This window comes from Engystomops pustulosus, chromosome 2 (genome assembly GCF_040894005.1).
Source record: "Engystomops pustulosus chromosome 2, aEngPut4.maternal, whole genome shotgun sequence".
NCBI classification, from domain to species: Eukaryota; Metazoa; Chordata; class Amphibia; order Anura; family Leptodactylidae; genus Engystomops; species Engystomops pustulosus.
In genome coordinates this window covers 159218714-159235957 of record NC_092412.1, presented here as the reverse complement: position 1 = coordinate 159235957, position 17244 = coordinate 159218714, and the positions used below count along the sequence as shown (strand labels likewise).

At 40.6% G+C, this 17244-nt stretch overlaps 1 long non-coding RNA gene across 3 annotated transcripts in view; it reads left to right on the top strand.

The window, feature by feature from the left end:
- The window catches only part of LOC140116639 (uncharacterized), a 182650-nt gene that overhangs the window by 34752 nt on the left and 130654 nt on the right, over positions 1-17244 (top strand). For 2 of the 3 annotated variants that reach the window (XR_011852875.1, XR_011852874.1), the window contains exon 1: positions 11611-11692. The exons of the other annotated variant lie outside the window; for it this stretch is intronic. This is a non-coding gene — a long non-coding RNA (uncharacterized lncRNA). Of the gene's footprint in view, positions 1-11610; positions 11693-17244 lie in introns of those variants that run through there. 3 annotated transcript variants of the gene reach the window in all.

The window sequence follows — 17244 nt, the reverse complement described above, 5'->3', positions numbered from 1 at the left end:
ATGGGATTAAGATCTGGGGAGTTTCTAGGCTATGGACCCAAAATCTCTATGTTTTGTTCCCTGAGCCATTTTGTTATCACCTTTTCTTTATGACAAGGTGCTCCATCATGCTGTTGATCACCAAAGTTCTCTTGGACGGTTGGGAGAAGTTGCTCTTGGAGGACATTCTGATACCATTCTTTATTCATGGATGTGTTTTTAGGCAAGACTGTGAGAGAGCCGATTCCCTTTGCTGAGAAGCAACCCCACACATGAATGGTTGCAGGATGCTTTACAGTTGGCATGAGACAAGACTGGTGGTATTGCTCACCTTGTCTTCTCCAAACGAGCTGTTTTCCGGATGTTCCAAACAATCGGAAAGGGGATTCATCAGAAAAAATGACTTTACCCCAGTCTTCAGCAGTCCACTCCCTGTACCTTTTGCAGAATATCAGTCTGTCTCTGATGTTTTTTCTGGAGAGAAGTGGCTTCTTTGCTGCCCTCCTTGATACCAGACCTTGCTCCAAGAGTTTCCACCTCACAGTGCATGCAGATGCACTCACACCTACCTGCTGCCATTCCTGAGCAAGCTTTGCACTGCTAGTAGGCTGATCCAGAAGCTGAAACACTTTTAAGAGACGGTCCTGGTGCTTGCTGGTCCTTCTTGGGCGCCCTGGAGCATTTTTGGCCACAATGGAACCTCTCTCCTTGAATTCCTTGATGATGTGATAGATTGTTGACTGAGGTGCAATCTTTCTAGCTGCGATACTCTTTCCTGTTAGGCCAGTTTTGTGCAGTGCAATGATGACTGCATGTGTTTCTTTAGAGATAACCATGGTTAACAGAAGAGAAACAATGATGCCAAGCACCAGCCTCCTTTTAAAATGTCCAGTGGTGTGATTCTTACTTCACCATGACAGATTGATAACCAGCCCTGTCCTCATCAACACCCACACGTGTGTTAATGGAGCAATCACTGAAACAATGTTAGCTGCTCCTTTTAAGGAAGGCCTGCGATGAAGTTGATATGTGTTTAGGGGAAAAGTTCATTTTCTTGGCAAATATTGACTTTGCAATTAATTGCTGTTAAGCTGATCACTCCATTCGGGAGTATATGCAAATTGCCATTGTAAAACCTGATGCAGTAGACTAAAAAATTAACATTTGTATCATTCTCAAAACTTTTGGCCATGACTGTACACTGCTGTCCTGCAGTCTCCACTACTGACTGTCCCCATATGCTACACTGCTGTCCTGCAGTCCTCCTGTAATCTCTGTCTGGAGAGGGTCAAGTCCCTGTGTACTCCTCCATCTGCTATTGTTGGCCCCCCTGACACTAAACCGATTCGATATAATTATACATGCCCTCTGTTGTGCCATTGACCCCTATCTACTAAGCGTGACACACGCATATAACATTTAATGTGCCGTTTCGATTACACCGACTGGTCCTAGGAATATAAGTGACGGCGTTGTCGACATCTGGTCTCCTAGACAACAGTGTAGCAGCTCTTCCGGTCATGCGCACTATGCCTCCTATGGCTTGCGTTCCACATATGCGTACCACGCACAGAGGATATCGGCGTGCTTGCAGGCTTGTTGTTTATTTTTTGCAGCGTGTGGAAGTGATGGTGAGAACCCGTAACTTTTTGTCATTACCTTTGATTGTAACTTATTTATTCTGTAACACTGCACTTAGCACTTTAAACTACACAATCTAGATGATATTGTAACCTAACTGTATGAATTGTACCATAGCACATGCACTTTTATTATGTATATATTTATTTATGGTTTTGTGGACATTTAATGCATATTATGTTTGTGAATGTTGACGCAATATGCAAATTAGGGGGTGGGTGCTACCTAATCATGTGACCACTATGTTTGGTATATATATGAGCTCCACTGTCTTCACTTGGCTTGAAAAAGGCTCCTTGGAGCCGAAACCTCGCTTCTGTACTTTAATGTACTTTAACATGGAATAAAGAACACCCATTTTTCTAACTGAATACCCTGGAGTGCTACCTATTTTCAACTACTATATATATATATATATATATATATATATACACAAACTATACTGAGGATTGATAGGTATATATAACATATTGGGGACTGTTAATATATATGTGTGTATTATGTGTAATATATATATATATACTCACTGATGGCATCACACAGTTGACGCAGATTTGTCGGCTGCACATCCATGATGCGAATCTCCCGTTCCACCACATCCCAAAGATGCTCTATTGGATTGAGATCTGGTGACTGTGGAGGCCATTTGAGTACAGTGAACTCATTGTCATGTTCAAGAAACCAGTCTGAGATGATTCCAGCTTTATGACATGGCGCATTATCCTGCTGAAAGTAGCCATGGTCAGCAACAATACTCAGGTAGGCTGTGGTGTTGCAACGATGCTCAATTGGTACCAAGGGGCCCAAAGAGTGCCAAGAAAATATTCCCCACACCTTGACACCACCAGCCTGAACCGTTGATACAAGGCAGGATGGATCCATGCTTTCATGTTGTTGATGCCAAATTCTGACCCTACCATCCGAATGTCGCAGCAGAAATCGAGACTCATCAGACCAGGCAACGTTTTTCCAATCTTCTACTGTCCAATTTCGATGAGCTTGTGCAAATTGTAGCCTCAGTTTCCTGTTCTTAGCTGAAAGGAGTGGCACCCGGTGTGGTCTTCTGCTGCTGTAGCCCATCTGCCTCAAAGTTCGACGTACTGTGCGTTCAGAGATGTTCTTCTGCCTACCTTGGTTGTAACGGGTGGCGATTTGAGTCACTGTTGCCTTTCTATCAGCTCGAACCAGTCTGCCCATTCTCCTCTGACCTCTGGCATCAACAAGGCATTTCCGCCCACAAAACCGCCGCTCACTGGTTGTTTTTTCTTTTTCGGACCATTCTCTGTAAACCCTAGAGATGGTTGGTGTGAAAATCCCAGTAGATCAGCAGTTTCTGAAATACTCAGACCAGCCCTTCTGGCACCTACAACCATGCCATGTTCAAAGGCACTCAAATCACCTTTCTTCCCCATACTGATGTTCGGTTTGAACTGCAGGAGATTGTCTTCACCATGTCTATATGCCTAAATGCACTGAGTTGCCGCCATGTGATTGGCTGATTAGAAATTAAGTGTTAATGAGCAGTTGGACAGGTGTACCTAATAAAGTGGCCGGTGAGTGTGTGTATATATATATATATATATATATATATATATATATATATATACACAGACCTCCTAGTAATATAGTAATAATGTGCTCGATGCAGCGTCCCTAGTAATAATGTGCCTGATGCTATTGTCCATACTAATTGTGTGCCTGATGCAGCGCCCCTGCTAATAATGTGCTCGATGCAGTGTCTCTAGTAATAATGTGCCTGATGCAGCATCCATAGTAATAATGTGCTCGATGCAGTGTCTCTAGTAATAATGTGCCTGATGCAGCATCCATAGTAATAATGTGCTCGATGCAGCATCCTTAGTAATAATGTGCCCGATACAGAATCCCTAGTAATAATGTGTCCGATGCAGCATCCTTAGTAATAATGTGCCCGATACTGCATCCCTAGTAATAATGTGTATGATGCAGCCTCCCTACTAATTAATGTGCTTGATGCAGCATCCCTAGTATTGTAATGTCCTGCATCCCCATTGCTGAATAAAAAAATAAACTTACGTACTCGCCTTCTGCATGGATGCGTCATGCCCGCCCTTTCACCAGTGAAGATGGGAAGAAAGAGTAGAAACACAGAGCATTGGAAAGTATCTATGTATGTATTTTGGGGTTGCTGGGTTTTTTCAGCACATTTTTTTTTTGCTGAAAAACTTTGGCTTATTGATGAGTGTATATGGTATATGATCTATCATTCCTCAGTATAGTTTGTATGTATATATATATATGTATGTATATATATATATATATATATATATATATATATATATATATATATATATATATATATATGAATACACATATATCATATTGTCCTTGGTATAGTATACATGTTACATTTTATGTGCAAAATAATCTCATTTATAACAACCCTTACGGATAGACATTCTATGGTGCCTCCAGCAGCCATTACTAGCTCACCTTTATATTTGAAACAGATTTAAATAATTTATAGCTGAGCTGTGACTGGTTGCTATGAACAACTTAGGCCATATTCACACGACTGTGGGGGACATGGGGAACGTATGTACAGCCGCAAGTTTGCGACATGTCCTATCTTTACCTGTGTGCACGGCCCGTACGCCATGCATTTCCATGGGGTTGGGGGGGGGGGGGGCAACCCTCCTCCTCTCCATCGTGCTGCATATGTTCGTGTGAATCTAGCCTTAGACTGTTTTCCAGTTTTTATAAATGAGACTTATATGAAAGTTTCAGGATGTAAATATTATTAAATATATAGGTGTGTTTATAATATGAATTTATTTTCTTTTTCAATTATATAGTGACAAGGATTAAAACAAAAAGTAATAGCAATGTCAGGACCTTGGAAGGTAACACGCAGCATCCTGCTGTGCTGGGGATCAGTAAGTGCAGGGACTATTTCAACACCACAGGTGGAAGGAGACTCTAAAGTCAGTGATGTGGAATAACTGCCCCTGTCAGTTCTGCGCATGTGCATGCTAGGCCCCTCCCACATCTGCTTCTGTGTGGAACAGAATAGATGCTAAACACGAATCACAATACAAAATAAAAAGGTACCTTTAATTCCAGGTTACCATTATGGATAGCTTTTTTAAATATTTTAACCTCTTTGGGAGGTTTTTGAAATCATTTGTTTCCTTGTATAACCCCTTTAACAAAAAAAAAGATATATAACAAATACATAAGATAAAGAGATTTTGCATAAGAATAACCAATGTTCTTGGATCATTTCAATTTATATTGGCTTTAAACATTGTTTCATTCCTATCCTTATTTATTCCTAATGACTACATTAGGATCTATTGATTACAAAGTCAATGTTATTGATTTTGTGCACAACCATCTGTTTTACACAGCTTGTCATTTTACAACCAAAGTATTAAAGATATTTTGCATATGAATGTTGACTGTGGCTCAATGTAAATCTGTATATGCCAGACACCTAGCAGACTTGGCACGCTAAACAACACACAATCTGCTTAAGTGTGTCATTCTGGAAGAATTGAATGTCTGGTTTAACAATTAGTAGTGTATGCAGTTGTTAGAATTTACTCTGCAGTCTGGAATGGGAAGAGATAGAAGTCATCATTTTAAGTTGCAGTCAGTTTTTGCATCAAGTATCAGCCTTTCAGCCTAAAACATAGCTACCTACATAGTAATCTTAAAACAAATTAAATTCAACTTGTATGTATATGACACATACATAAGATGTCAAAAATACATGAAAGGCGCAGGTCAACAAGGTATTAACCTCTGTCTTGCTGAAACCTTAACTGTAGTGACCATGCACTCTCAACAGAACTACATAAAAGATCACAACCACAGTGCATCAACTAAATACCTTATATACTCGAGTATAAGCCTAGTTTTTCAGCACAAAAAATGTGCTGAAAAACCCAAACTCGGCTTATACTCGAGTCAAAAAAATAAATATATCTAAACTCGCCTTTCCGGCGACCCCTGTATATCTTCTGTGCGATCTGTCCGGCAGGGGCTGGCAGGCTATATACACTGGGGCAGGGGCTGGCAGGCTATATACACTGGGGCAGGGGCTGGCAGGCTATATACACTGGGGCGGCTGTGACCAATGCATTTCCCACCCTCGGCTTATACTCGAGTCAATAGTTTTTCCCAGTATTTTGTGGTAAAATTAGGGGCCTCGGCTTATACTCGGGTCGGCTTATACTCGAGTATATACGGTAGTTCTGTGTTAAAAAAAGAATATTTAATTATTTATAGGACTTCTCAATAAATACTTAAATTGTACTTAACCTTCCGACAAACATTATTAAACATATAATTCATTAGTACAGTTTTCTTGGATGGGGAATTACATTATTTCGAATCATATTTTGACTTGTAATCTTGATTTTCTATCTCCTCTGAAACCTTCATATGTAATTTGCAGGGGACTGAGAGCTGCTGGGTGGTCACTGAGCTGTTGTGACCCAATGACGGTCCTTTCCCTCTGCAAGGGCCTTTATACTCTTCAGTACCTTTGTAATCTTAAAAAACATATTTTTCAGACACTAAGATGCACCTTATTTTAAGACCCATCCCAGATTTAGACAACAATAGAGATAAAAAAAAAAAAACTATACATTTAGTATCGCTGTATACATATTGCCCCGGAAAAAAAGTTATTTAGGTTCAACGATAAAGGAAGAATTTTTTTTTTTGTAAAAAAATAAAAGATTTGTTTTCTTTTTTAAATATGCTGCACAGAAAGGGTTAACCCTTTCAGGACACAGCCAGTTTATAGCTTAAGGCGCAGCCTCATTTTTTGTATTCTGACTTGTGTCGCTTTATATGGTTATAACTTTTGAACACTTAATTATGGGGTTGTTTTTTTGTCACATTCGTTACTTCATTTTAGTGGTAAATTTTGGCTGATAAGTTTTGCGTTTATTTATAAAAAAAAATTAAAACTGATGAATTGTTTGAAAGATTTGCCATTTTCAAAATTTGAAATATTTCTGCTTTACGTTTTCATAATTTTTGAAATTTCTGGATAATTTATTTTTCTGTCGTGTGGCTTACAAATCGAACATCAGTTTTCTGTATTTTTAAAGAGATTTCAGAATTGACTTTTTTGAGATAATTACTGTTTTTAAAATTTTAAAGATAGAACATTAGAAACACCCTATATATCTAACCAATTTTCAAATATGAACCCCTCAAACTATTAGAAACAGCTTTTAGGAAGATTTTTAACCCCTTGAGATCTTCATAGTAATTAAATCAAAATGTAGGTGAAATTTATAATGGTCCAATTTTGCTGGTAATAATAATAATAATAATAATAAATAATAATAATAATAATAATAATCCAGAAGTATCTTAAAATTTGAGTATGGAGACATCTGACATGTGGCAGTTATTTGTTTTATGGGCGCACAACGAGGCGCAGAAGGGAAGGAGCATCCTGTTGCTGCCAGTTTCCTCATTGGTTTTGCTATAAAATTTTAGTTTTTTCTTTATTGGTGCTATGTGATGGCATGTTTGCGGGATGAGATGCATTTCCAGTGTTACCATTTTGGGGTTGATGTCCCCTATTGTTGAAATTTTATTACCGTATATACTCGAGTATAAGCCGACCCAAGTATAAGCCGAGGCCCAGAATTTTAACATAACCTGGGAAAACATATTGACTTGAGTATAAGCCGAGGGTGGGAAATGCATTGATCACAGCCTCCCCAGTATATAGCCTGCCAGACCCTTCCCCATAGTATATAGCCAGCACCTGTCCCCCAGTATATAGCCTGCCATCCCATATCCCCAGTATATAGCCAGCACCTGTCCCCCAGTATATAGCCAGCACCTGCCCCCCAGTATATAGCCTGCCATCCCATATCACCAGTATATAGCCAGCCCCCTGCCCCAGTATATAGCCAGCAACGGTGGAAGCCAGAAAGGTGAGTTTTGATTTTTTTTTTTTTACTCGAGTATAAGTCGAGTTTGGGTTTTCAGCACATTTTTTTGTGCTGAAAAACAAGGCTTATACTTGAGTATATATGGTACCTTTTTTTGAGGGCAGGGATATAAAAGTATCAATTCTTTATTAATTCTATGGGTCGTTACAGACTAAGTAAGGCTATATATGTGGGTTGTTATCATTTTTACTTTTTTCGCATTATATGTCTCTTTATATGTTTATCGGGCTTATGGGCAAATTTATTAATTTCTTTTTGTTTAAGAACCTTTTTTACTTTTTTTATTTCTTCTACCATGGGACATAAACAAGCAATCATCTCATTGGTTGTTTATGATAATACCCTGCAATACATCAGCATTGCAGGGTATTAGCTCAACCTATGCACATGTATAGGCTAACCTTGTGCCTTTAATATCTTGTCATAGACAGGATTTTACAGGCACTGTAAAATACAGCAAATATAATACAGCAAATATAATACAAAGTGCTGCAATAAATGAGTCCCCTAGTGGGAATAAAGACAGAAATACAAGTTATTACATTACCAAAAAATAAGGTGCAAGGCTGGAAGGACTGGTAGAACACATGTGCCCCACGCGTATCGCCCGCCAAGCGGGCTTCTTTTTTTAAATGTTTTCTTTTCTAACAAGCTTTTGTAAATGGTTTCTGTTGATCCAGTGAGTTATTGTAGCGGTTGGGAGGGAATTTTCCCTAATTTAGGGAGTGTGTGTGGTCTTTCGCCCGGAAAGTTCATTTTCCCAAGGCTGTTTTGAAACTGGTGGTGCTGGCCCAGCACTGACTGGATCAAGAGGCATAAGAATAGGAAGTGGAGGAGACAGCTTAAGGCAAAGAGTACTTTCCCGCAATTCTTGGTTATGGAAGTAAATGCGCCACAGCAATTTCTGCCATGTGCCCAGCTGCCACTACACTAATCCAGTGGGAAGTTAAAGGGATTTAACATCCATGCCCATGCTTGCTTGTTCATGTCTTAGCTGTGATGGGCTCCTTCAACTAATTGTATTTCACACTGCAGAGTTTATTTTCCATAACATGATGCTCCAGGGCAGGGGTGGCCTACTCAGAAAAGTAATGGTGGCTAGGAATTACATATTGTTTATTACATTTATTATTACATATTACATATTGTGGGACCGCCTCTGCCACAAGATTTTTAAAGCTATCCAGAATGGTAGCTGTACTAGAAATCCTTCTAGTCAGAACCAGGGGTTGTTGGGGAGATGGGCCGAATTTCAGCTTTTTCTTCATTGTTTGGAGATTAGAAAGCTGAATGCTTCCCTCAGATGCCTCAGATGTTTCCGTGTCATACATTCTAGCTCATATTTTGTTCACCTGGGGCCTGTTCAAATATTTGGCCTTCAGATTGTTGTTTGCTTTTGGGACTGGTGGCACAGCATGAAAAAAAGATGTGTTTTGTTTTCTTTGTTTTTTGCTTGAAAAAAATGCCACATAATGGTGATGCTCTGTGCATAGTCCCTGGGTATTATGGCAATTTAGTGCCTGATGCACCTTTTTACCCTTCTTTATGTGATGGCTACCTAGGACTTTATGACCACCACATTTTCCTCAAAATATGATTGGCTTTGATTCATGTTGGGTCTACAGGACATTGTCATCACCCCTCAGATCTTATTCCATAAATAATCACTGTCCTCCTTGTCAGTCCCACATTACATAAAGCCGCAACAGTTGACATTTGGGTTTCATCCTCATCGTGGTACATGTCCTGAGATGGTCCACATCCTCATCCTCCAAGATAAGTTGTTGGGCATCTGAGAACTCTATGCATGCAACTTGTGCAGGCGCAGGTAAATGGCTTGTGGAATCCTAGGTAGGAGAGATATTATAGAGCATTAGTGGATGAGATGACCTTGTTATTTTGAATGTGGTGGACGACTTTACTATCACAAGAGGGGGAGTGTGTTAAAGACAATCCGATGGAAATTAAAGCACTCTTTGTGATGTAATTCACCAATGCCTCAACTTCCATTCTGAAAGTGCTACTGTGGCCTGCATGAATATGCTGCAAACCATGCCATCTGCAGGCAAATATGTAACATGCTTCCTCGACAGCACCAGCTACATCACCACCAGCAGCAGCACCACTGCCATGTCCCCATCCCCTATTTCCTGCTTTCTTCATTTTAACACAAGAGTGCGGTATGGGTCAAATATCATCTTCAAGTGCAGTGACATTAAGAGCATTTCCTTTGGTTTTATTTTTTTAATTTATATTTCTATGTTTATTTCATTTTTTATGTTATGTTATTATTTGAAGTACTTTCCCTGGCCCATTTTTGGCACTGTCCTGAAATTGTCCCATTTTACAGTCATTTTTGGGTGTTTAAATTTGGGTCCCCATTAATTTCAATGGGGTTTATGTTTGGGTTTAAGCTTGGGATCAGGTTCAGGTACCAAGGCAAACTCGTTGAACCTGAATTTCAACAAACCTGCTCATCACAAATAATAATCAATATTCGTGTATAAAATGCTTCATCCAAAGAGGTTGGAAGGTAACTGGAAAATAATTTAATATGATGGTAAAAATAAAGAACATAATTAATCTGGGGGACCCCCTGATATAGAGGATGTTTCATTGTAGTGGCCACTATATATCAAAAACTTATTAGAGCAGGAAGCACACTATATAAATACAGTCATGGCCAAAAGTTTTGAGAATGACACATATATTATATTTTTTCATGATCTGTTGCCCTCTGGTTTTTATGTGCATTTGGCCTCTTGGTGTATGCTTCGCCCTACCTGGAGTAGAAATAAAAGCAAGCACACAGCCGCAGGGACAGGAACACACCACTGCCCGCCGTCTGCGCCCGGGTAAGCCATGCCCCCCTTCAGCATCTCCAAGCCCCCTTGACATATTTGGTATACTTTGCAACAACATCACCTCTTTTGCACCGATTCAAGTCTTTTGTGGACAGCTTGTAAAATTCTTATCAAAGCGGCTCTAATCAAAGTTGGTTGTTGGATTAAAAAAATAACAGTTTGCACTAATTCAGGAAGCAAAATAGAAACTGCAAGTAGCAGTGATGTTAAACAAAAGTCAGCCATCTTAAACTTACACGGAACACCTTTGAGGAAGCAATTGCGTTTTTTTTCCTTTCACTCTTACAATCACAGAGAGAAAAACTAAAGCTTTATTTTATTCTCGGAGCAATAAAGTGGGTCAGCAAGTAGCATCTCTGTTAAAAATCACCCCTCCTCACTTCAAGATTTTCTCAAAATAATATTGTAAATGGATATGAGCTATCATTGGGTGGTTTCACGTTGGCATTGGTGCTGCACGTCATTTGCGCTTCATCTCTGTTTTGTGTCTGTTTTGCTTCCATATTGTTTCCACAACCATAAAATAAACATAAAGGTTTAACATTGGCCAAAATGCCTATATTCCAGCTCACCATCACTTGAAGGCGCTTGATCCTGTGCACAGAAATAACCTGTAGGCTCAGTGGGTTAAAAGGAAATCCAGAGGAAAAAGCCAGTATACAAACTGTTATCCATTTCATTAACTCGGCACATCATATGCATGAATACATGGCAGCAATACAGATAGACGCTTTTTGCCTAATCAGCTTTAGTCATGATCTAAAAACATATGTAACATAATCACATTTTAAAAGGCATCCTGAAGAATGTTTCATTTCCAATATGAGGGGTCAAAGAATTAAAACAAACATCAACCCTTAAAGGGGTATTCCAGGAATCAGCATAATTCATATATAAGTGGGTCTTTAAAATATAAACTAATATTTTGATTCCCTTAGCAGAAAAATGCTGCTCTCATACACTGTAATGGAGGATTAAAATGCTGCTGGCCCTTTAATCAATCCGTTAATCTCCTCCTCGCGGAGAAGACACAGGAAAGAAGATGGCCGCTGGTCACATGTCCATATCACATGTCCTGCACCTGCCTGGGAAAGTCTTGTGATCACACTAACTTTGGCTGTAGTCGGTTGGTTGCAGTGCATCCAGTATGGCCAGTGTTGTGGTGATGGCAGTTATACATCATTACTATAGTAACAGAGCAAGAAAACCTGTTAGATCATCACTGAGAGCAGAGCATAAGAGGTAGGAGGAGTTACTGAGAACTAAAGGATTTTGGGACTTGTAGTTTCCAGTGGCATCCATCTTGGTCATAACTCTGCATACTTTAGAGCAGTGATTTTCAACCTTTTTTGAGCCGCGGCACACTTTTTATACTTAGAAAATCCTGGGGCACACCACCAACCAAAATAGCAGAAAATGACACTAAAACAGTCAAATTATACATATAATTAATAATATAGATTCTAAATTTATTTTACTCACTCAGTGTGAAACCAGTGTAAACTTTAATGGGCTATGGGTTATCACTGTGAATGCATCCATTTGTTTGTTGGATTATCATTGCTACAAACAACATTCAATTAGATTATGAATTCTTTAAAATACTGTGTACAATGGGGGATATTAATAATGCCAGTTTTCTGGGCCAGGAAGTGCAAAAGTGGGTGTGATGGGGAAGGAGAAGAGCCCCTTATTTATCTATTTAATTTCCACTGTAAAATCAGAGAAGGCTACAGCTCAAATCACCACCAGATGGACATAGTGGGGCAGATTTATCAAGTTGTCTAAAAGTCAGAATATTTCTAGTTGCCCAAGGCAACCAATCACAGCTCAGCTTTTATTTTACGAGTGCTCATGAATATTTTAAAGGAGAGCTGTGATTGGCTGCTATGGCAGCTAGGAATATTCTTTAAGACAGCTCGATAAATCTGCCCCAGTGTCTCTCCTGGCTGATGGTAATCCTCCCACACCCGTCTGAGCTGCCAGAGACATTGTTAGAATGTGGGCACATTGTTGTTAAGATCCTTCTGGGGCACTCTGGTCTGGTAATGGTCCTGGGATGATGGTAATGGCAATGGCCATGCCAGAGACACATATGGAGACAGTAGAATCCAACTCACATTTCTTTATATCACAAAACAGAATGAAAAATCAGCAAAACTGATAGCTCAGGGTCTGTCCCTGGTAGCAGGCTGGCTGAGGTAGAACTAGCTGATTGTAGTCCACGACTAAGGGCTGGGTGGCTTCCTCTGAATTGGGCTGTAGCATGCAATCGACTCTGGATCAGGTTTCTAGGCTGCTAAGGTGCTATGCTGTCAATTGCTACACTATTTGATCACATACATAAATGTCTTAGCGTGTAATAAGATCATCTAGATTGTACAATACCAAACTATTTAACATATAAACATTTCCTGACTACTTATATTACCTTGTATGTAAAGTTATAACAATAAAGTCATACCTGTTTCCTATCTTTAGCTTTTCTATTCTGATGGAATCATAAAATTATATAAATGATACCGATTTCTATTTGATCATCATGTAAGGAAAGTTTCAGTGGAAACGCATACATACATTGACTTGCACATTTATTGACTCAGATTCTCAGGTGTCCCTAATGGAAGTCAGTGTACCATGAAAAGGTAGAAATATTGTTTTTCATTTTCTGCACACCGAACAGAAACAAAATATGATGTGTGCCACAAGCTTAGATAACATATAGGCTTCCTAGCCAGGGGGGACCATCAGAACATGCAATCTAAAATCTTCAGCAACAAAATACATTCGACAATAATACATACATAAATTATATGATATTATAAATGGTATAATAAAGTAAGTGGACAGCAGCCTGAAATAGTTTGGGCTGTGCAATAGAAGATTTAAGACAAAGGCAAACTATTAAAAAACTAAACTATCAGTGCCAAAGGTGGCTACAGGGAGCCATGCAGTGTAACAATTATATGTAAACCTTTAGTGCTAATTTATTGAGAGAGGGTGCCTCCTTTTCTACCCCATTAGTGGGCTATTGCATGCTGTGGGTCCAACAAAGAATATTTGACACAGAGATCTTTGCTAAGGTTCCATAGTTGAGAACAAGGTATTCCAAAATCTATGTCTATGCAGCAGAAATAACTATTGAAATGTACTATATAGATTTTGAGCCCCTAAATTCTATACAGAATCCATGTGAAATGAAATTGTGTCCTTTGGCCTCTGGAATCAAAATTTATATAACGACAAAGAAGGTTGCACTCACCTTGTTTAAAAATGCATCTTTTATTTGACCAGTAATTTGTATCAAGGCAAAAAACTATGTCCTTATCATGACAATCGTTGTCTCTCTTGATATATCCCATCATTTTAAGTTTACTTTTTTAAATTTACCATTACATTACCTTACATTTATCTACAAATAAACCTCATTAGCCATTTGTCAGCCCAGGCCTCCACAAATCCCTTTGTAATATTATGTGATCCTACATTATAACTTCTATCCTATTGTCAAGGAGATATTAATTGTGAATGTATAAGATGGGTTTAACTACATGGCAATTGCATACTTTGCGGGAATATATGGCATCCATTGAAGAGTCCAGGCTTCGATTACAACATCCTGGAGATCCTTACAACCTGATAAACTCTGACCTGCAGAATGTTCTCTGGTGACCTCAAAAGCCATATGGTCACCTCTCCTCTGCACCTACCCCCACCCCTGCATCTAGGAATTTGGAAACAAAGAACTGTTAAATATTCCTGGACTCTCCCCCCTCATTAACACTTTGCCCAATCGTGAATGACCCTCTGGACTAATTAATGAATGGGAGGTTCTGAAACCTGAACCAAACTGAAAAGATATAAAACAATATGAAATCCAAGAATTGGTGTTCACATTTTGGGGGCTGCTTGACAAGCTGAGTGTGTCCCTTATTTCTCCCACCTCCAGGGATCAGGATTTACTATAAGTTTGTAAGTTTCTGTTATTTTTCTCCCTTTTTATTTTATAACTGTTTTGCCGTGTTGTGTGTCATTTTATTTTGTAATTCTTTTGTTTTTAATATCTTTTTATGCACTGATCAACTTTTTGTAATTAAAGCTTTTCACTTTAATTTTGGTCCCTGTATGCTCTGCGAACTCATAGCCTTGTGAAGTGTGCTTAGCTGTGTGACTGCTAAAGTGCTGAGTGTGACAAGCTGACTGCTTGAGAGCAAGAGTTGATGTAGAGTGGGATACTTATTGGTCCCGGTATAAATGCAATAAGTGGTGGCAGCGGGTCTGGTCTGGTGCTGGAGCTGTATGAGGTGTGATTTATGCTCAATTTGTGTCCTGAGTGAAAGGTGAGCGCAAGTTTGAGTAGGCTAAATTAACCCGTACAGTTGCACCCCACGTCACGTGACGAGGCGGCGGCGTCCTCGCCGTGACAAATTGGTGGCAGCGGTGGGATAGATTCATTTTTGTCAGAGCATTAAGTGTTGGGATTAAGTAACTAACCCCTGCACTTAAGGACTAGTGGAATCCTTGCGAGGAGTACCCTAGTTTTACACGGACCAAATCAGTGCTGTTCTAAGACACACGTGCAAACAGTTTCCCTTCCCCGTTTTTCTTTTCTATCTTTTATTTGGCAAAGGTTGCACTCAGTGATGGCAACCATCTACAAGAGACAGAGCAAGGAGGCTCTAGTCCACCTCTGTGAGCAGAGAGGTATCGACCCGGCTGACAAGTCCAAAGAGCTGCTGGTTTGTGCTTTGATGGAGCAAGATGCAGAGCAAGGATCTGGCACGGCTCAAGGGAGCCAAGATATGGACATTAATCCTGGAAGAGTTTCCCCTGAGGCTACCCACAGCAGGAGCCCTCAGGAAGGCATGGATGTGTCTCTACAAATGGCCCTACAGCAGCTAGGTTGAAGCTATCCTTCAATTTAATCAGGCGGCCGCAGCGCGAGAGGAGAGAGCAGCGCGAGAGAAGGAGAGAGCGGCCGCAGAGCGAGAGAAGGAGAGAGCAGCAGCAGAGAGAGAGGAGAGAGCAGCCGCAGAGCGCCAGGCTGATAGAGAATTCAGGCTGGAAATGGCGCGTATTGAAAGGGGTATCAATTCTGTGCAACCCCAATCCCAAGATGTAAACCCCAAAAGACCTCGTCAAGAACGTTTTCCAGTACTGGACAAGGATGGGGACTTGGACATTTTTCTGCGATCTTTTGAGAAGACCTGCAGACAATACCATCTGCCCCGTGAGCAGTGGGCACAGTATTTGAGCCCAGGGCTAAGAGGCAAAGCCCTGGAAGTATTTGCTGACCTTCCTCTTGAGCTTGATGAGGACTATGATGCTATAAAAGCAGCTTTGATTAAAAAGTACAACTTAACTCCAGAGGTGTATCGCAAGAAATTCCGGAGTGTAAAGCGAGAAACAACTGAGAGCTACGCTGATACAGTAGGCAACTTACGGACTACCTTTCTACAATGGACCCGAGGACTTTCTGTCAACAGCCGTGAGGACCTGGAGGATCTCATGATAAAAGATCAGTTTCTGCACATTTGTCCTGTGGATGTACGACAGTTTGTTTGTGACAGGGAGCCTAAAACTGCGGATGAAGCTGCGCAGATTGCAGACTCCTACACCGCCAACCGGATGCCTGAAGCCAAGAGGGAAACATCCCCCCAAAGGTCCACCAGCTGGAAGGAGAAACAAGCCAGGACAACATCACAACCTTCTGTCTCCAAAGTGGGTGAGAACCTTACACTGAGGGAGTCTATAAATCAGGGGGATATGTGCAAATGTTTTAATTGATTCTAGCAGTATGCCAACATTAATAAAATATAACTTTTAATATAGATGAATAAAAAGGACCACCTGTAACGCTGCGGTCCAGATAATAACACGGTTACAATTACAGACTAGACCTAGTGAAACATAAACACCAAACGAGACGGGTACTGACCCCGTATCACACAAAATAAAGTATTTACAATTGCAGCATTAGATAGGGCTACTTGAAAAGTGCAGAGGTACCAGTGCTAGGGTAGGAAAAAGGTTGGATCTCACCCATCTCCATCCGGGTTCTGCCGTGGTAGGGACCGTTTTGTGCAGTGAAGACCTATTATGCCCTATTCACACTATTGTCCTGATCCCCTTTTTCATTTGCTCCCAGCCCTTACAAGGGCGGTCCCACACTTTCCCTGCACAGGCTGTTATGCCCTTGCTCTATGCTGTTCTTCTGTATTGGTTCCCTACGCGTTTCGTGCAACGATCCATGTGCACTCCTCAGGGGAAACTAAAGATCGTAGTATTGGTGCTCGTATACTTGCTGCGCCGCGGTGGGCAATCGACTTCGCTAACGCTAAATAGTCTGCAAAAAGCGGGCAGTGGCCCGTCCTGTGCTTTTAAGAGAGCTGCAGGTATACACCTAGACACTAGGTAAAGAAGCACGGCGTCGGCGCGAATCTGCTGCGCCTGCGTCCATTTAAAGCCGGTTCCGGATCCGCCCATGCCACGCCCCCTGTGACGTGTATCGGGGTTAGTGTCATGGCGTGGGAGGGATCTATGTACGGTGGCACGCAGGGTGATCCGCCTGCCTCTCGTACATGATTGTCGACATCCTCCTTGACTTGCAACCCTGGTGATGACGAGATGCAGGTACACATGGAGGAAGATGAGAGTCTCCTATCATTTGGGAGTTCCGGCCATTGTACTTTGACCGGGATGCAAAGGTAATTTTATAAGTTTACATGAAGGTTTACATGACCTGATTTACCTATACAAAGTCCTTTAAGATGGAGACAATTAGGTCTAAAAGG